The sequence below is a fragment of the Polypterus senegalus genome, chromosome 9 (assembly GCF_016835505.1).
Source record: "Polypterus senegalus isolate Bchr_013 chromosome 9, ASM1683550v1, whole genome shotgun sequence".
NCBI lineage: Eukaryota > Metazoa > Chordata > Cladistia > Polypteriformes > Polypteridae > Polypterus > Polypterus senegalus.
Genome location: NC_053162.1, coordinates 31,877,585 through 31,899,679, shown reverse-complemented (window position 1 = coordinate 31,899,679; position 22,095 = coordinate 31,877,585). Strand labels below are relative to the sequence as shown.

At 37.4% G+C, this 22,095-nt stretch overlaps 1 protein-coding gene across 1 annotated transcript in view; it reads left to right on the top strand.

Moving 5' to 3' along the window:
* Positions 1-22,095, top strand: part of st3gal2 (ST3 beta-galactoside alpha-2,3-sialyltransferase 2) — a 63,650-nt gene that overhangs the window by 4,215 nt on the left and 37,340 nt on the right. The window contains exon 2 of the mRNA XM_039762841.1: positions 16,317-16,392. The gene's annotated coding sequence lies outside the window, so the exon portion shown is untranslated. The remainder of the gene's footprint in view (positions 1-16,316; positions 16,393-22,095) is intronic.

Here is a 22,095-nt window from a genome sequence, read left to right as displayed (position 1 = left end):
CTTATATAAATCCCAATATTTGCGTCTAATTTGAATATGCAGCTTTCAAAACTGTCACGCATCCATGTTGGAGGACCTCCTTGCAGACTCTGGTGAGGTGTGTAATAACCCGCTGAGACAAGAGGGGGTACTGCTGCTAATGCTGTCATCTCCTTACTTACCCCAAAGTGCTGAGAAGCCACCCAGTGAAGGAATTTAGCCCTGCCCCTTCCAGTCCAGTCGCCATAATACCCTGGGTGTCCCAGAAGGTGGTGTCATTACTGGCCAGAGCAACCTGCCAAATGGAGCTCCACAAGAGTGACTAACTTGCAGCATTGCTCTGAATTCCCCATACAAGGGAGCGTTATTTCTGTTCAATTTTTGTTTGCTTTTCTGTCTCCGGACAATAAAAGGGGTGACCTGGTTGGTGCCCAGAATTAATTGCTGCAATCCTGAGCTGTCATTCCCATACCCGGCCACAAAACCTCTTTAGTGTGTATGCAAGTTTCATAAATCTGACCTCTGGTGAGATAATCCTTTGGGGAAAAGTACTATTAGACAGCCTAAAAATCAAGACCACTTTGATCATTACCACGTAGTTTAATACAATCATACTGTATGTTAACTGAAAAGGTCTCAAGCACGTTTCATTTCATGTCATCTTACAACCACACCTACACACACACATACACACACAGGTTATTTTAACTGAGTGTAAGGCTAGTACAATCTAATAGTTTTGACATTTTATTAGTATTTGCTTTTATTTACATAAATTCCATAAATCTTTTCATCAGTTTATTTTATACCTCTCATTAGTCCTTAGAGTGCATTTCCCTTGAAAAATCAATTGATGCTAGCTGCCAACCTCCAGAGATCCGCTTCGTTGAGGAGGTTGTAAATTTACATTATATGTCAGTGATGTTTCGTGATATGCCCAGTTACACTATCGTTAAGATTAGGGTTTTGGGAGGGTTATCAGACTTAGACAGTGACATCTTTTGAGTAAACCCAGTGACATAAACGTACAGTCCAATTGGCTTTTCACCTGAGATCTGGAATCACGGATCTGCAGAGGTCTGCAGCTAGACCCTCCTCTGAAATATACCTACTCTTTCCAGTCATATTAAGGTCTTTAGCACTTTTACGATGAAATCAACATTTGTATTCTGTTCTATCCTATATTAGCATAACACAAAATGAATGTTATAGTCTTATTTAACAAACTGTAAAAAACACTTTTCCACCATTACAAAGATGCAAAGGACATGTGTGGCAGTGGTATTACCATCTGCAAGAGTGGAGGAGCCACATTCAGCTCTGAAGCACACAGCTGTTATTTTTTTTTTTTGCAATTTATGACTGAAATTACTCTTATTCATGGTATCCATTCAACTTTTTTGTGCCTATAGGGAATTATATGATTTGTAAATCTTGGTATACAAGTGACAATCTGACGAGATTTGGGATAGCTGAATGCTGTATGTATGTACATATGTATGTATGTATTTATTTATTCATTTTTGAGTGACAGTAAAAATAACCAGGATACTAAAAAAAACCAAGCATAATAAAAAGTAGGGTATGAAACAATAAATTCTTCAAAATCAAAGTAATTTATAAGAGAAGGATCTAAGAACTTTTATCAGGGACTGGTTAAATTCAGATGAAAATAATCCGTTGTTAATAATTTGTCTCTGTAAAGGGAGTTCATGCCTTTCTTGGGAGAAGACAGGGTAGGAATAAAGTGAAATAGACCATATCGAAGGCAGTGACTTTTTATTTGGGAAGGTTCATTTGACAGAAACACTGAAAGTTCCTTTCTTTCATTCCACAAACCATGTAGTTAATATACCTGTCATATTAAGTTTGATGCTTAAAAGAATACTCCACCCAATAATTATATATATATATATAACATTTTCTCAGTTTCTTACCCTGTGTTGTTCGTAGTGAAGGCTGTAAGTTTTTAATCTGATGTTTTTTTAAAGAATAGCTATAATAAAGTTTATGATATAATTTGTTCAGTGGGACCAGCAGAGACAACTGCAAGCAATATTAAAACATCTATGAAATTTTTTTTTTTCTTCTAAATTAATATTAAATAAATAATTCTGGAAGATAATCGAACAAACATCAGTCTTTGGTCAAGGGTACTATCTTTAATTCAAAGCTCAGACTCACTTGTACTTCACTTTTGTGCACTACTCTAAATTTTTGGAATCATTTATTTCACAATATATTATAATAAATACATGTATTTTGTACTTAGTGAGTGTAGGATTGCATAAAATACATATTTGTTATGTGGCATGAGTAGCATGAGATTTTTGCATGAGCATTTTAATGTTTTTTGCTGTTGCTCAAAGTTTGCTCCCGTTTGTCCCAAGTGAAACCTGTTATATTAGAAACTTTATCTCCTTTCTATAGTTAAAAATGTAATTAAAGACTTTTTTTCGGGCATTACCACAAATAATATGGGGAAAGTAAGAGATAAAAAGTGATCATTTTGGGATGAAGTGTTCCTTTACCTCACCCATTATTCACTTTGCTTTATCTTTATCAAGCATCTATTTGCTATATACAATCATGTCTGTTAAGTGCTGGTATGCACTTTCGTTGTTAATTATACTCAAATATTACTGTTTTCCTTTGCTTTCTTTTTAAAAAACACTAATGTTTTACTTTGTTCTTTACCGCTCTACACCCAAAAGTCTCTCTTTTTTTATCCCAAGTACAAAGGTTTTCTTTATATTTAAGTCCTGACATATGCAATGGATTATGGAATGTGATATGATGTTTGTAATGATTGTGTTGTGCAGAAAATATTTTACTTATTATTATTTAAATGGAAACGGTTTCAAGACTGTCTCACTTCAATAAACGGAATCCAAAAAACAAGAGGAACAGTTTTCTGCAGAATAATAAAAGCCACTCTGAGGAAAATGGGCTCATCAGCAATAGCTCAGAAAATATGATTTTAAATAACCAGCTTTTTTAAAACTATAAAATGCAGTGTTTACATCACCCATTAGAGGGGGAAAAAAAACAAAAACCTGAAGCTATGTAAGGGAAGTTTTCGTCTTAAACCTTGCCATGGGCACTGTGTTTGCCGAATTTCTTTACAGTTGTTGTTTGGATGCTAGTTTGTGGTTTTATTCTTTAGGTCAGTCTTACTTTTCTAAATGCATAACTCTTAAATTTGCTTTATGATTCAGTGCCTGGTTATTTTTGCAATTCTGTAGACAGCAGCAGTTAGCTGTTTTATCATCAATGGCTCCTGTTGTCCAAAGTACCAATTACCATTAACTTACTATTGTTGTTTATTGCCCCTGTACAAAAATTTGAAAAAAGTTCCTAATGAATAAAAATGAAAATTATGTGTGCACTATTCCCTGAAGTATGTGTCAAATCATGAATTGAAATGTTGGTTAGTAGACCACATTCCTTCCAAGTGTCCCAGGGGAGCCACCTTCTCTGCCCAAACAATATCTAGAGAAAGACAAGAACATTAGAAACCACAAAAAGTATTACACTTTGTTCTTCTAGATTTTTAGTAATTGAATAAACCACATCCCCAGTCTGCCCCATTGTCCAACTGGAAAGTTTGGCAGATCCTACAGAGACTGAAAAGGATCTGCTTATGAGTTCAGCAGTACTTGATGATGGTAATGCAAACAAATGTCAGTCTTCTGTTATCAGCCTCAGCAAAGGAAACCTGTGGACATTTGCCTTCATAATTGAGAATGAGAATATCTGGTATACTTGGTCACATTTCCACAGTGGTGCAGTGTGTGAGGAGGTTGCCTCTGTTTTCTCACCTGGAATAATACTAATAAAACCAGGAACTGCAGTAAAGAAGCATGTGTTTTTCATAAACGTACAACAGAGGAATGATAAAAGAGTGAGTACAAGGTAATGAAAGGGAAATTGTCAAGAAATTCTTTTATCCCACTACACAGGATGACTTCCCTGTACACAGTTCATCTCCCATATAGCAGAAGGAAACACATCCTTATGTCCTGTCTTGCCTTCATTTTTCCAATGAGCCTTTGCTCCATCTTGCCTCTCAGTTTCAGTTGGTAATTGCTTATTGATATTGGCTGGGTTTTAAACCTCAGTTTTTAGCAGTTACCACATCCTAACAGTTACAGATTACAGACATTGCCATGTAGAGATTTACTCTGGCACACAGTGTGGCTCAGTCACTTCCTTTATGCACATTTACAGTACGTATAAATAGTCTGACATTGACATTGGGAGGGCATTGTCTGACAGAAAGTGACTGCAACTCCACTGTAACATTCTCTTTAGCTTTCTTTCTCTTTACCCTAGCTCCACTTACCAGGGTCAGTTGTTAGCCTGACTCTAGTTATGCAGTAGTCATATAATAAGAAGCTTTTTACTCTACCTTTTTGTCTCTCCTTAATCCTTTAGTGTTTTCCTCTGGGTTTCAATTTGTTTTTGGCTTTTCTGCAATTTCTGTGTTGTTTCTTTTTGTGTGTCTAGCAATTTAGATACTTTTACAAGAGGTTACCTGACCTACTATCTTTTAGAGTTACATTTGTGGTTTATAAATGTCAGATAAAGATTGTAATGGGGTGTTTATAAGCATACTTTATAATTTTGAATCCAAATATGAAGCCAGACATTATCTATCAGGTTTATTTTCTTATGACAGGACCTTTTTCATCGTTTTTATGTTATGGAGGCGCAGTGGGTAGCGCTGCTGCCTCACAGTTAGGAGACCCAGGTTCACTTCCTGGGTCCTCCCTGTGTGGAGCTTGCATGTTCTCCCCGTGTCTGTGTGGGTTTCCTCCCACAGTCCAAAGACATGCAGGTTAGGTGGATTGGCGATTCTAAATTGTGCCTAGTGTGTGTGTGTGTGTGCGCTCTGCGGTGGGCTGGCACCCTGCCTGGGGTTTGTTTCCTGCCTTGCGCCCTGTGTTGGCTGGGATTGGCTCCAGCAGACCCCCCGTGACCCTGTAGTTAGGATATAGCGGGTTGGATAATGGATGGATGGATGGAAGGATGGAAATAGTTATTACATTACAAAAAATTAGTTATGAAGAAATGTGGATGAGGGACACTTATTCTCAGACTCCTCAAAAGTCCCCTTGAAAGCTGTCCTTCTCTATAATGGAAATGAATTCCCTTCTATACCTATACTGTAGGACATACTACTATCATTAAAGAGTCATAAGAACATAATTTTACTTTTAGAAAACATGCTGAATCAGAAATATAAGTACATTTATGTGCAGCTCTAAATGTGATTGCACTTTTTCTTGTTTGAACCAAATACTGGTTTGTTGTGTTTGTGTGAGTGGGCCAGCAGGGAGAAGAAGAACCACTATATTTAGAAAGAGTGGACTAAATGTGCTTCTCTTCTTCCAGGAAAGAAAAATGTGTAAACAGTCCACTTGCTTACCTTGAGAAAGTTTACCTTCCTCGTCCGTATATCAAACATGAACTTATTAAAAACTTTGTTAAATCAATGGGCATAGCACAAGTGAAATTTATGTACTTGAAAAATTTCCCCAGATCATTTGATGCAGATATTAAGGAAGGCATTTTTGTTGGTTCTTAGATCAAAATTGTTAAATGACAAGAAATTTGAAGAAGATCTGAATGAAATTGAAAATGCTGCTTGCCATACCTTCAAAGACTCTGCTTTGTAGACAATATAACATTCTTCTTGATGACTAGGTCAAAGCATATCCAGAATGTTAGATCTTGTGGGTTTGTCCCGGTATGCAGTGTTTAGTACCTTTTAACAGTGGCCCAAGGAGCACAACTGGAGAAACTGCAACAGAGTCATGGGCGCTTAAGGCAACCCATGGCCCATCTGGTCTGATCCCACAGAAGAGCTATTGTAGTAAAGATTGCTGAATAACTTAATGTTGGATATAATGTTTAGGTGTCAGAGCACATTGTATATTGCAGCTTGCTTTTTATGGTGACACGGTGCCCATGGTGACCCCTGTTCACTGCTAAAGTGCCTACAATGGGTATGTGAGCGTCAGAACTGGACCATGGAGTATTGAAAGAAGGTGGCAGGGTCAGATAAATCACGTTTTCTTTTACATCCATGCCTCAATCACAAGCTCTTTCTCTTTTTTAATTTTTATTGCACAGATCTATCCTTTGGTTCTGTTCTTTATTTTGTATATCCATATGGAATGTATTGCTTAAGTTTTTTGACTTTGAAACATGGTTGTATTTAAAACTTTACACTGCACTACACTGTAACCCAAACACCCATCAGCTATCTTGATTACTTTTATACACTGTGAGGATTTGACCAATGACAATTCTCTCTATCACATAGTGCACATTCAATTTTAACCCCCCCTCCCCCCATTTTGTATTCAGATCTAACAATTTATCTCCTATAATTTAAGTTTCATCTTCCATGTATCTCACAAAGTTTGAAATCTGTCTTGGTCCATCTAGAATTAATTTGTGAAAGTCAAATACTCACTGTAGGATATTTATTGACCATTCCCACCAGATTAGAGTCCTCTGCACACTTTTCTAGCTTGTTCGCTACATTCTTAACAAGATCATTTATTTAAAGTAAAAAAAAAAACTCAATGGCCCCAGCACTGAAGTCTAAAAAAACGGCACTATTGCCGTAAGCTAATTTAGAAAACATTATTTGCACCATGATAGTGTACTTGAATTATTTTTTTAATCCACTATCACTTCAACATATGTTTTAGATTAATTAGCCCATTGTGAGTAAGTGAGGCTATGTGCTTGATTGTGGCTAACCCCCATTTACTTTCTGCCTTCCAGCTATACTGATGGGATGAGCTCTGGTCTCCCTTTGATAATAGATATGGATTAAGTGGGTATAAATATATAATGAATGATGATGATAATAATAATAATAATTTTATTTATATAGCACTAAATCAACAAAGGTGAAAATCCGCGAAGTAAAAACCATATGTTCATATGGTTATTTTTATATATTTTAAGCCCTTATAAACTCTCCCATACTCTTATAAACATTTCCCGCACAGTTATACAGCATAATCCCTTTGTATTCTCTTAGATATTAGGTAAGATTTGTTGAAATTATGTATGTAAACACACTGTCTATATACAGTAAAACCTAAATATTATTTTAAAGATATCAAGCGTCTCCGATATCCCATATGTTACAGCCATTACGATAGACAGATCGTTTTGGAACCATAATGAAGGGCTTGATTATGCACAAAGATAAACACAAAAGAGCACAAAAGTTAACTCTTTACACAGCGAAACACGTTGATGCTGGTGAATGAGCGAGACAAGACTTTCTGGTTGACACAGCACAATCGAATTTGCCGCTTTGTCACTGAGCCAGTTAGCACACAGGAACTTAACTGCATGTTCTGATTGGGTAGCTTCTCAGCCATCCGCCAATAGTGTCCCTTGTATGAAATCAACTGGGCAAACCAACTGAGGAAGCATGTACCATAAATTAAAAGACCCATTGTCCACAGAAACCCGCGAAGCAACAAAAAATCCACGTTATATATTTAGATATGCTTACATATAAAATCCGTGATAGAGTGAAGCCTCGAAAGTCGAAACGCGATATAGCGAGGGATTACTGTCTAAAAAGAACTTGCATAAAACTTTAAATGCAATATGGACTTGCCTAAAGTCAGTAATGCAGATCACATTTTTAAAAGTGACATTACAGAGTATGTGAATGAAACTTTGAACTACAAAGTATATTAAATAAAAGAACAAATGTGCTGAACTTTTGTGAAATTTACAATATATTGTAGTTGCAAAAATCTGAAAAGATCAAAAACTTAATTTAAAAAACATTTGAAATACTTTCATAAAAGGACCAATATTCATGAAGGACATTAATATGCAGTAAAAGTAAAATGTACTGTACAAAACCCTAAATGAAAATTATTGAAATGCAGTACAAGCCTAAGTAATAATGGCTACACAGGAAAAGGAGCAAAAAGTGAAAGTCAGCAAAAAGGTTTTGGCTGTAGATAAATTAAGTTGTATTTTGATATTCAGCAAAATGTTATCTGCTGTGTGGCCCATTGCACTCTTTTACTCTAACTCTTTCAGAAATGCCACGATGAACATTAGTCTTGTGTTGACCTCAGCAGTGCTATGTTTTTACATAGAGATTAACTACTGAGTCAATTTCAATAATATGCCTGTCAAAGTACAGTTGTTCAGTGGCTGAAAGTTTGTGAAAAATACTCTTGATTGAAGCCCTAACCATAGGCTGATGTTTTGTGACTACAGGACAGTTTAGTTGTGAAATGGTTATCCAATTATCCACCTATCTGTCCATCAGTCTTGAAATCTGCTTAATCCTGTGCATGCAAGTGACTTTGAAACAGGTACTATAAAAAGGATTCTGTTAAGCAGATAAAGGACTTGAGTCAACACACTCACTGAGGCACTCCTCTCTTCCAAGCCATGCTTTTAAATATAACAACAGTGACTTTGCAAAGTGCCTTTTGGTTTTTGTTTGAAAATCCTTTATGTGAACTTCTTATGTACACACACAAATAAACATGCAAGTGTCATCTAAGTGCACCATAAGGGTAAGTACAGTAGTCTGTTTCTTCATCTTTGAGGATACCTGTAGCATTAGGAGCATTGTGCTAAATGTTGAGAAGCAAATGATGTTTGCCGTCTTTTGTTACATCAATGTTCTCTAACATGAAGCGTTTTCAATATTTTGTTTTCATTTATGTATAGATGGATATATTCTGTGAGTTGAACTGGTGTTTATCAAGACTCCGCATTGCATGATAATACAGCAAAGTATATGTTTAATCATAACTTTTTGAAAATCAGTATTGTTATATAGTGGCTTCATGCAAATTATTCCGAGTTACTAGACCAAAGTTAAGTTTAATCTGTATAGCACCTTTGCACTAATTCTTATTGGCAGATCAGGTTAGGTGCAGATTTTGTTTTAAAATAATGCTCCACAGATTCCATGGGCATGGGTGTGTGCGCAGGAGAGACTGGTGGCTGCACAGCACTCAATGGGAGAATGGGCTGATTAATCATTCAAGTGCGTGAAAGAAATCAGTGCAGTCATAGCCTCACAATTACTCCATGGATCATTAAGGAAGTACCTACACTCACAAAGATTTAAAATGTTTGAGTAGAGAAGTGAAGGGAGAGAATAAAGAAAGGATGGAAAAATGAGGAAGGAAAATAAGAGAAAGGACAGAGAGCAGAATTGGGAGAATCCATTGTGAGAGAAAACTGAGAAACTGGTCAGAGATGACCCATGGTGGAGTAAAGAGAATGGCATTCCAGGAGTAAATCAAACCTGCTGAGTGCTTTGAAGCAGGGTGATTGTTGGCTACAGGGTTCTGGAGGTGGCAGGAAAAGGGAGCGTGGCTCAGTGTGTCAGAGAAGACACCGATGGAAGTATCTGGGACGATCACTGGAATGAGGACCAGGTTCAACTCTGTATTAGTCCTGAATGGTGATTGGAGGGGACAGAGAGAGAGAGAGAGAGAAGTACTAGACCCGAGTGTGTGAGAAAGTCCATTTATATTCTTGCTTTTATTCTTGGTTTTAACTATTTATAGAATGTATTTATTAGTTTTAATACTTCCCTGCAGAAATTTTATGGATAATTATTTATTGGAGAATTTCTTCTACTGTGTATTTTTTGCCACTGGTTGTTTTTTTTCTTTTTTTCCATTAAATATGCACTTTTTGGCTTAGCATCGTATATTTGTTGCTGTGTCCACACTTGCCCTAGTCCTTCCTTGGTTAGGAACTACCAATGCTCTGGAAAAATGAGTGGTGCCCATGGTTGCGGGTACTGGACCCATTATGGTTTTTCAGAAGAATTTTGTAACTGGTAATGTTTGTTTTCCTATATGTTTTAAAATTGTAAGTTATTGTTTTTTAGTTAGCAATATAGTTATATAGTTTAGTTAGCAATTTATTTGACCTAAATTTTAACCTAATTTGACTTAAATGTTTACCTGATTTGATCTAAAATGTGTTCTGGTCTTCATTTTAGTCTTAATAAATGAAGAGAAACTAATTAAAGAACATACAGCAAAACATTTAGTTTTTTCAGTAAGAATTTCTCATAGTTCCAATTACATAAAGCATAAAGGGCATACCAGTACTAAATTAACCCCCAATAATAACCACCTCTCCACCCCAACATGAATATAGATTTATAAGAAAACATTATAGATTACCGGCTCACCTATAATGAAAAATAAAGATGAAAAGCGAAAAAGAAAAATATCAGAATAAAAACAACAATCCAATGTCCCTTTATCTATAAAAATCTTTTGTGTCCTTTTTTAAAAAATGTATCCATCATTCACTATCCTCTTTTGACTAGTGTCTTGTGTTTCCAGGCCCACATATTTACTTGGAAAAATATTGTCAACTCCACAATATTTTGGGTCATCATGAAGCCAGAGCCCATTCTGGCAGCACAAGGCATTAAGCAGCTGTTGTGATTTCAGTCCATCGCTCACACCAGCACTGCATCATGTCCGTTTAAAGTCAACAGTTAACTTAACATGCACAATTTTGTGATATGTGAGGAAAATCGGAGTACTCTGAAGAAAAACCCTACACAGACACAGGGAAAACATGTAAGCGTCACATAAGAAGAGACTGGGCCAGGATAATAAAGGAATAGTTCACACAGTAATGATACATTTTTTTTATTCATTAATGACCCTGTGTTGTTTGTATTGATTAACAAAAAAATATATTTTTAATGGAGAACAAAGTTCATTACACAAAGGACATCAATGGAGGCTGACAGGGGCCAATATTGAACAACAAACAAACAAACAAACAAACAATATTAACATGTCCATGAAATAAATAACTCATGTCACCTAATCCACATGTCAATTATTCACTTGTATGTTCATAACATCCAAAACCCACTCATTTTTTTGCCAAAATATTGTTGAATAAATATTTCCAGAAAATCTGAGTACTGTATTCACAAGGGATCAAGCTTTTGAATTGAAGACAGGATTCTTGACCAGTGAATAAGGAGGAGAGGCAGAACTCAAAAGCTCAGTCCACTTTGAATGTGTTTCCTCTTCATGCACTGCTCTGATTTTTCCGGAAATATTTCTGTTCTTGTTTTTTACAGAAGATATTGAGTGGAAACAACCATTTTCATTGTAATTTCAATTCTGCTTATAAGACCATAGTTAGTCATCAAGGAACCTGTTGACCAATAAAGCCAACTGCTGCTCATCATACCAGTCTCGCATTGCTTTTTGGGATTCCTGATTTGTCTAGAAATGTGTCTGTATACTAGTGAGTAAGGTGGAGGTTGATGTTGCCACGTAGGCAATTCCCTAATGCAAATAACATTTAGCTGTGGTGATCTATGTTAATTTCATGCTAGTTCTATGATATATTTCTAGAATGGTCCCTAAGGCCCACTGCATTTAATAATTTTGAATGAAAACATGTTCAGAACTGCTTGATTAATATGGTAAATTAAAACCAGCACAGGTATATGAGGTAGTGTGTAAGTGATTCTAACCTTGAAGGAACTGGCACTCCATCCAGGCTTGTCTTTTTAGCTAATGTCACTCTGTTTCTAGTTTTCCTTGCTGTTTGACTGTGAATTGGTTAATTAGTTACTTAGTTACATGTTGAGTGCAAGGCCATTCCAACAAAGGGCAGCAATATCCATATATGCGCTGACAACTTGTGTGTCTTGTGAACATAATATGATTTATTCCTAGGGGTACTGAAATAATTGAAAAAATAATGTGATTTATTTTTTGGGGGTTAAAGGAATAACGATCACTTTAGATATCAAAATGTTAACTTGAGAAGAAAAAAAACAATTCTTACAGCTGTTTTTTTTTTCTTTTTCCCCCCCAATGATTGTTACAATGTATTGTTAAATATACCACTGTTCACCTTGTATACTTTCTAATAGCAATAGATTTGCACATCACCTACTGTATTATTTGCACCCAACCATCTGTAATGCTGCATCCTAAATCCGCCAGGGTCATCAGATACTGCAGTGTGGTGCTGGAGAGCCATAGTGCCCACAGGTGTTCACTTCAACTGTTTTCTAGGAGAAGTCAAAACTTCCAGTTCCTGTTTCTTGTCTACAGTGTTTGAAATTAGAAATCCTTTTTTAATAAGACGCAAGTGTTTTATTTATTTTTACTAACTTGCTTATTAAGAGTCTGAGTGCATAATTTCTTTCCTTAACTGCCAGGCTCAACAGCTGTCTGACATTGTTTTGCCTTGTTAGGCTTACCTTTTCTTTTGTTTTCCTTCCAGCACTTGGGTAATTAGCTCTTGCAGCCATTCCTCAGTTGCAAGATCGCAACTGGTGGTCGTTTTCTCTGCCCCTGGTGCTGTGCACGCCATTGTGAGCTTCTCATGATGCAGAAGTGTCTGCATGTCTAGTGACAGGTGGCTCTTATGTAAAAACAAAACAAGCTGTCAAGACTTCTGAATTTGTAAGAAATTCCTCGTTGCAGCTGACAGTGCTTTACCAGTGTATTCTGATTAACTGTGTTATTGTGGAGCTAAGCTTTTGCTTGCTTGTACAGTATTCTTGTGTCCAGTTCTGTGGTTTAGATGCCATTATTTATTAAATTTTTCCTTGCAAAAGACATTTTTTTCAGGTAGATGATTGAATCTACCTGTTATAGGACTGCTTAAGTAACAGGTTGCAGTTTTTAGGTTAGAACTCAATAGGGACATGCGGGCAGTGCACATTTTTGAATTGGTGGTTCCTCTTGCTTTTTTCCAAATGATCCAATAATGTCTTTACAGTATATACAAATGGGTCACAAAGTGATATTACAACAACAACGGTATTTATTTATATTGCACATTTTCATACAAATGATGTAGCTCAAAGTGCTTTACAGGATGAAAAAAAAAGTAAAAAGACAATATATAAAAATTAAAATTAGGTAATATTAATTAACACAGAATAAAAGTAAGGTCCGATGGCCAGGGAGGGCAGGAAAAAAAAAAAAAAAACTCCAGACAGCTGCAGAAAAAAAATAAAATCTGCACAGTTTCTGAGGCCATGAGACCGCCCAGCCCCCACTAGGCATTCTACCTAACTTACTGTAAATGACCTCAATCAGTCCTCATGGTTTTCAGGCTTCACATGGAAGAACTTGATGATGGTGGTCATGTGATCTTCTGGCCTTTAATCCATCAGTGTAGGGACATCATGGTGCTTTGATTGGGTGGCGGTGGCACAGATCGCCACCACAGAAAACCGGAAAAAGAACAGCAGAGAAAGTAGGGGTTAGTACGGATTTCAGAGACACTATGAATGATAACGATAATTAAATGCATGTACAGAATATCAGGGTTACACTAAAATGAAGTTATGAGAAAGCCATGTTAAAGTAATGTGTTTTCAGCAGTTTTCTAAAAGTGCATTATTGTATTAGCCTGGTGAATTCCTATTAGTAAGCTGTTCCAGATTTTAGGTGCATAACAGCACTTTCTTTTAAGTTTCACTCTTGGAATTCTAAGCAGACACTCGTTTGAAGATCTAAGGTTACGATTTGGAGTGTAAGGTGAAAGGCATTCCGAGATATAGGATGGACCGAAATTATTTAAGGCTTTGTAAACATAAGCAGTACTTTAAAGTCAATTCTAAATGACATGGGTAACTAATGTAGTGATATCAAAACTGGAAAGATGTGCTCGGATTTTCTTTTCCGACTTAAGATTCTGGCAGCTGCATTCTGCACTCGTTGCAATCGATTGATGTCTTTTTTGGGTGGTCCTGAGAGGAGTGCGTTACAGTAATCTAGCCGATGTGAACTAATTTCTCAGCATCTTGCAATGTTGTAAGAGGTCTAACTTTTGCTATATTTCTTAAGTGAAAAAATGCTGTCCTAGTAATCTGATTAATATGTGATTTAAAATTCAGGTCAGTGTCAATAATTACCCCCAAATTCTTTACCTCAGTTTTGATTTTTAATCCTAATGGATATAATGAGGGGTATTAGAAATAAACTTGATCCATTTTTGCCAATCACTAAAATTTCTGTTTTCTCCTTATTTAGTTTGAGAAATTAAGCAGCTAGTCACCAAAATAGAATGTATGACAAGACAGTCTGCAGTGGAGCAGCTTTCTGTATCTTTTACTGCTATGTTTGTTTGTCATTAAGTAGTGTTGTTGTTTAAGTAAAGCTGTCTATTAATTTTCCAAACCATCATAGGCTTGCTTGGAACCATAACCTATTACTGTAGTCACAGATGCAACAACATTTATTTATATAGCACATTTTCATATAACAGTGTAGCTGAAAGTGCTTTACAAAATCACAAAACAAAACAATTAAGATTAAGCAATAATATTAAAAAAATAAATAACAACTAAACAAGGTAAGGTAAGTTTTTTTTTTTTTAAATGGTCCACGGTATTAGTCTGGTGAATTTCTGTAGGTAAAGTATTCCAGATTTTTACCACTTTTTTTTAAGTTTGGCTTTTGGAATTATAAGCAGACGTCCATGCAAAGATCTAAGGTTACAACTTGGAGTGTATGGGGACAGGCATTCCAAAATGCAGGACGGAGCAAGATTATATAAGGCTTTATAAGCTATTAGTAGTATTTTAAAAGTAATTTCTGAACGTCCCCGATAACCAGTGTAACAATGCTAAAACTGAAGAGATGTGCTCAGATTTTATTTTGGTAGTTAAGGTTGCAGTCGCTGCATTCTGGTATTCTGGTATGGCTTGCCATTTTATCACAGGGCACTTAGTTGGACTGATCTGTGGAGATTCAGCCAAAGTGTTTAGTGGACATTCAGGTAAATATAGAGTTAAAATATGCAAACTTTACACAGAAGATACATTAGCTACAAATCAAACTTTTGTCTAAGTGCTCTGGGAGTGAACACAGGACTAAAATAAATAAGAGAAAAAAATTGAGGATTGGGAGGTGTTAATGGGCTCTGTTTGACAAACCATTAATTTAACTTCTCAGACAAGTAAACCATATAATGGTAGGTGTTCCCGAAACGCACAATGAAAGAAGCCTCCTAATTAGGTTTTTTTTTTTTTAATTAAGAAAACTTGCAGGAACTGACTCTCACAGGACTGAGTTTGAGATTTCTCAAACTCTTCTAAAACAGAAAACACACCTTTCTAGAAAATGAGCTGGAAATCTGATATTGCTTTGGTCAATAACATTTATTTGTGGCATGGTGTGGACTGGATGTTTTAGAAATGTAAGCCAGGTAAGTATGTGGTATAGAAATTGTTGTTTAAAGTGATTTACAGGGTCATGTTGGATTTTGTAAAAAAGGCTTCAGTGATTCTTCCTGGCTGCTAGCTGCCTGACTCAGGTGAGAAATGACTGGAGTCTAGCACTCCACTGCTGCTCACTGATGGCTGCTTTGTCAAAGCCTGTCAGGTCTAAGCAGGATTATTGGCGTGCGTCATTTAATGGGTAGCTGCTCTCATCTCTTTCTTTGTCACCTGATTCAGAATGGCATCCGCCGTGCGCTTGGCTTGTGTTTTCTGAATACTTCATATGTAGATTGGGGATTGCAGTTAATTTTAAGCATGGTTAACTCATTCTGTTGATCTCAGAAGATTAATAACAAAGGTTGCTATAATTGTTTCAAATAGGAGGATTGCAAGTCTTTTGCTTGTGATTTGCTGTTCACTTGCCATCTGTATGTCCCTTTCCAGATTCTAGAAGCAGATTGGTACATCTCCCTGACACTGTTGGGCATCAGCCCGTGGGTGTTTTAGCGTGGGCCTTGGGTTGCACAAAGCTGTGCTTCTCAGAGCATCAGCGGATTTGTGTGCACACGCTTTGGAGATTTTACTGGCATACCCTTTCATTTTTTTTCCTTTTGTCAGCTGCATCCTTCGACTTCTCTTTCCTGTGATGAACCAGCCTGCAGGAAGTGGCTAGTACACATTATGCCAGATTTTATCATAGTAAGAAACTACTTGAAGGTTATGATGAGAGTGTGAGTGAGTGAGCAATATTGTGTGTTTACTGTAGTTACAGGACCTGGCAGAATGCCTTAGCAAGTTATGGGTATGTGCTTGTTGAGGAAATGTGTGTGTGATGAGATGAGGCTCTGGTTGTAACAACTAAAGGGGTATAGTCTATGTAGGGGGGAGTTCTGGCAAGAAGCCACCACTATGGGTTTTTGTTCAGATGAGCACAGTACTATTTATACATTGATGCTTTTTTCATCTGTATGAAGACAGGCAATGATTGGGCTGATTAAACTGGAAAGGGAACTCTGAAGTGGGATAGGGGCTTGTGGAAGTGAGGCAAATCACACCTCTCTCTTCTTTTTGTCAGAAATGCTGAGTCTGTGGAGAGGAGGAGCGAGAAGATACTTGGAGAAGAGAGCTTTGGCTGTTAGCTCTACGTTCAGGTAATTCTACCTGCATTCCAGCAGCATCTGTAATGTGTGGGAGGGGACATTTCCAAGAACTGGGGTTTGGTTATTGAGAGGCACTTTATTCATCCCAGGTGTAAGACAGTGAAAATCTGCACCTTTTGAAATGCAGAGACTTATAGCACCTTCTTTTTAAATATTTAGGATGAATTACATAAAATCTAGCAGCCATAGCATGTATGTGTGTGACATGTCTGCCTATGAGCTTCAAACTCTATGCTTTTAGTCTTTTGACACCTTAGATTGTGTCAAGTATTTTGTGGGTCAGTGCACTATCCCACCCTCATAGTTCCAGCAGGGGCTTATTTACCTTATTTGATCCTTAAAGCTATGCTGCCAGGAGCTATTTGTCACTCAAGTGGAAAAAAAAAGTCCAATAACTGCTAGTAAGAAATGTCATAGTACCTATCCCAAAACAGAGATGCAGTGAACCAGTCCTGAAACCAGGCCTGTGAGATATGTTTGCTTCCTATCACCTGGAGACTGGGTGACCCACATAAACCAAACAGATTTAACTGGAAGAAGCAGCATAGAACTGCTAAGTGGGCTTTATACATATAAATGAGGGTGGAGATCAGGTGTAATTTAAGTCATCTGGCTGGTATGGGTTGAAGGGATCCAGATACTTGCAGTACCTTGATCATTGAAGCTGGCTTTTGCAATATGGAGCATACATTTTTTTTTCAATGGGGACAGTGCAAGAGCTTGTGTGGGAGGTTGAAAATATCTGAAACATGTAGTAGTACAGAGTACAGCAAAATCCTTATTGTCACTCTCCAGCACTATGATAAACAAGAACATAATAAAACGCTAACCTTCATTAGTTATGTGTTTTAAGTTATTGCATGTACTTTGGAAATAGCTAGGATCTGTATAAATGTTGTTGAAGTATTAGTACTTCTTCATTTTCTATATACTATGATGATTTTCTGTGGATGAGGATTTCTACTCTAATTTACAATTCTATGAATCAATAATTTTCAACCTATCATTACAGAATAGTAATGTCTCCTTCAAAAGGAGGGAACCTTGTCAGCAAGGAAAGATTTTAGATGATGTTATATCATTGAGCATATACTCCCCAAAAGTGATAACTAATCCTGAATTGTTTCTTTTCCCGTGTGTGGTTTCAATATATCATCCGACTTAGTTGTTCATACTTCTATCACAATCATTTACCTGTAACATGTGTCACATGCATTACTCTCAGCCTATCATAAATGCCACTCGTACTGCACTGATAGCACGGCATCGCAAATATGATGTATCATTAAGAAATCTGCCGTTGAATCCACATATTTACATACATTACCATGATTTTCTGGAATGTCATCATTAACATTCTTTGCTTTTTCATCCTTATCCAGTTTCTCAACGATACTGCTCATGTTGGTTGCATTGTTGCTCAAAACTGATAAAACCTTTTCTTAACGAACATCAAAATCTTCTCATATGTTTCACAAGCTTTTGCAGATTTTCACTTGTATATTGAGCTTCAGTTTCTCTTACTGCTGTTCTGGTCTTAACAAATTGTTTATTATCTACAAATTAAAGTTCTTTTGCAAAATAATTAACTGTCTGACATATGTAATCATCCATTCTCAGTAGAAGATGTCATATATGAAGAAGTTCCTTGAGATGCATTCTTTTGCTTTTTGTCTCATCCAGTACCAGAGTTCTAATACTATTGTCTTTTTAAACATATATATATATATAGTGTTTTTTTTTTTTTAAAGTCATTTCCTCATTCAAATCAAGAAAAGCTGATGCAGAGGACTTAAAGCAACTGCATTCTTAACCACCATTTTAATAATGCACCCTTTAATATTGTCACTCATAAAATACAGCATTTCAGAAACAGGGATAGACTGATGACTTGAAGAACTTGGGTCATAAATATCACTTTGCTTCTTACATTCTGCAGCCTATGCAATAATAATATTCAGCACACTGGGATGATGTAGTTTCATTTGACACTTAAAATTTGATGCTCTTCTTAGGGCACCTTTTCTGTTGCTGGAGTAAGCACAAATTTTGGCCTTGTAGTGCATTCCTTCATTATCTTTTGGAATTTGGCTCATGCTATATACAATTTCTCTTTGTCAGTGAGTGAGAAATGTTCATGCACTGCAGATTTCATCTACATTTTCTTTGCCATAAGAATGATGATTCAGTTAGAGATGCTTAATTGAAAGTCGTTCAGTACTGGCTAGTTAACGGATGTAAAAGTCTTCTATACCTTAACGCATACATGCTGAGGCACAAGAAAGTTGTGCTATGGTTGTACAGGAAATAGATACTTTATTATTCCCAAGGGGAAATTCACATACTCCAGCAGCAGCATACTGATAAAAAACAATATTAAATTAAAAGAGTGATAACAATGCAGGTAAAAACAGACAATAACTTTGTATAATGTTAACGTTTACCCCCCCGGTGGAATTGAAGAGTCGCATAGTGCGGGGGAGGAACGATCCCCTCAGTCTGTCAGTGGAGCAGGATGGTGACAGCAGTCTGTCACTGAAGCTGCTCCTCTGTCTGGAGATGACACTGTTCAGTGGATGCAGTGGATTCTTCATGATTGACAGGAGCCTGCTCAGCGTCTGTCGCGCTGTCACAGATGTCAAACTGTACATCTCCGTGCCTACAATAGAGCCTGCCTTCCTCAACGGTTTGTCCAGGCGTGAGGCGTCCTTCTTCTTTATGCTGCCTCCCCAGCACACCACCGTGTAGAATAGGGCACAGTCTTCTAAGGAAGTATAGTCGGCTCTGTCTTCTCTTGCACAGAGCATCAGTATTGGCAGTCCAGTCCAGTTTATCATCCAGCTGCACTCACAGGTATTTATAGGTCTGTACCCTCTGCACACAGTCACCTCTGATAATCACATGGTCCGGGAGGGGCCTGGTCCTCCTAAAATTCACCACCAGATCCTTGGTTTTTCTGGTGTTCAGGTGTAAGTGTTTTGAGTCGCACCATGTAACAAAGTCTTTGATTAGGTTCCTATACTCCTCCTGCTGCCCACTCCTGATGCAGCCCACGATAGTAGGGTCATCAGCGAACTTTTGCACGTGGCAGGACTATGAGTTGTATTGGAAGTCTGATGTATACAGGCTGAAGAGGACCGGAGAAAGTACAGTCCCCTGCGGCGCTCCTGTGTTGCTGACCACAATGTCAGACCTGCAGTTCCCAAGACGCACATACTGATGTCTGTGTTTTAAGATATTCCAAGATCCATGCCACCAGGTATGACTCTACTGCCAACTCTGTCAGCTTGTCCCTAAGGAGTAGAGGTTGGATGGTGTTGAAGGCACTAGAGAAGTCCAGAAACATAATTCTTACAACACCACTGCCTCTGTCCAAGTGAGAGAGAGATCGGTGTAGCATATAGATGATGGGATCCTCAGCTCCCACCTTCACCTGGTATGCGAAGTGCAGAGGGTCGAGGGCGTGGCGGACCTGTAGCCTCAGGTGTTGAAGCAGCAGCCGCTCCATGGTCTTCATCACATGTGATGTCAGAGTGACAGGCCGGAAGTCATTCAGCTCACTAGGACGTGATACCTTTGGGACTGGGGTCACTGATTTGAGATATGCAGTACAAACAAGAAATACAAATAGTTATAGAATAACAGTGAGTGCCAGTGCAGTTGCGTGGTGAGTGTATAGTGTATATACATCTTCATTTTCCATATTCTATGTTGGATGAGGATTGGTGCTGTAATTTATAGTACTATAAATCAATAATTACCAACCAATCCATTAGAGAATAGCTCTGTTTCTTTCAAAAGTTCCAGTTAGTAACTTAGTGGATGCTAAAGTTGAATTTAATGTCTGGGCACTAGTTGCAATCTGATGTGCAACATTTCTGAAATTGGAAACTTTTTTTTACCAACCCCGGTCAGGCATTTTTCAGTACATACTCTTTACTGAAAAGTAGTCAATGCAGGAAGCTGTCTTACCAAGCCAAATGCCAAGATAATAGTCTTAATTGTTTCCTTTGTTTTTTTTTTTTTGTTTTTTTCTTTTGATCTGGCCAATGTGTTGTTAGCAATGTGGATGCTAAATTTGAGCAATTAATTCCTTTGTTTCGGGCCAACACTAAATTATGTCTTACTGGAGTTTTGTTACCTGACTGGGATTAGAACTCTCACATCTGCCCAAAACTGCTCATTTAACTTTTTTGGCCTAGGATCATGCACCAGTAGATGCACTTACTGGATCACTTCATTCTCCTGGGCCCAGCACTATAAATAGAGTTTAAGGCTTTACTTTATTCTTTGCCAGAATTATTATTATATATTACAACTTTCCATTACTCTGACAACCATCAGATGATGAAAATCAGATGCTTTCCTTCATTCACTTGAACCAGCACTGCAAATGCATACTTTAGCTTTTAATTTATTTACCAGAACCAAAGCTGCAGTGGCACCTTGGAACTTTTTTTTTCTTTACTGTTTCTAGCAATATGATATCGGTCTTGAGCTCTTTGATCCTTCAGTGAGATTAGCACTGTAAAACTGTAAACTTCTGTGTTGATTCTCCAGCAATATGTTGTCATACTGGAGCTTTATATTCCTTCACTGGAACAAGACTTTTAATAACTTAGAGCGCTTTACTTTTTCACTAGAGAAATCAGTTACTGATCCAACACCTGTTTTGCAGTCCATAACTTCTGATTCTGAATTTCTGTTTTTGGTGTTGCATGAGCTTTTCTGTTTTCATGAAAGCAGAATGCATGCTTAATGCCACCAGACATTATCTTAATGAAGTTTGATTAGGCTATCTATTTATTTTTTGTGAATTAGTAAATTAGTAAATAAAGACAAAATGACAGGCTATAAACAATAAATAGACATAGCATACAAAGGAACCTGAGTCACCCACTCCTACCCAGGCTGAGCCATAGGAAGGAAAAAAAGGGCAAGGAGTCAAAAGCCAAGATTTACACAATTGACCAACAGCAGACCAGGTTCCAGTTACATTACTGGAACACCATTAATCCAGGGCTGCAGATAACTTCAAATGTATTGTTATAGAAGAAGGTCTGCCAGTTTTCAACAGTAACTCGTTCAGGTGCCTTCCATTCGGAGGCAATAATTAACGTGGCTGCCATGGTACCCAGACAAAATAACTTGCATTCAGGGGGTTTAAGTGGAAGCATAGAAAGGTCTCAAAGAAGAAAGATTTGAGGCAACAGGGGAATACTGCAAGAAAACTTGGACAGAAGGTGATAAATGTGTGTCCAAAAGGAAAAGACAGGAAGACAGTGTTAGAACATTTGGAGGAAAGTGCCAGATAGTCCAAGGTAACGTAATTGACAGAGAGGATCAGTAGTGAGGCCCTTCAGATGTCTGGGAATAGGATAAAGTCTATGAAGAATTCTGAACTGGGCGTGTTGATAATTTTGACTTCTAGAACAAAACCTTATGTTGGAGAAAATGGTGTCCCATGAGAGAAGTGAGGTGAAAGAAGAAAGGTCTCTGGACCAAAGAGAAATCAAGGGCAGAGGTCTGTAAGATGCTTTGCAAAATAAAGAGAAGAGGTGCAGTGGCATTCTTTTCTTCTTGGAGGAAACTAGAACAGAGGAAATTAAGATGTGCTTGTAAAGGCTAGAATGTCATAAATCCTGAACTATTGAACAGATCTCCCTGCACACTGTTTTCCGTGCATTGCCAGGA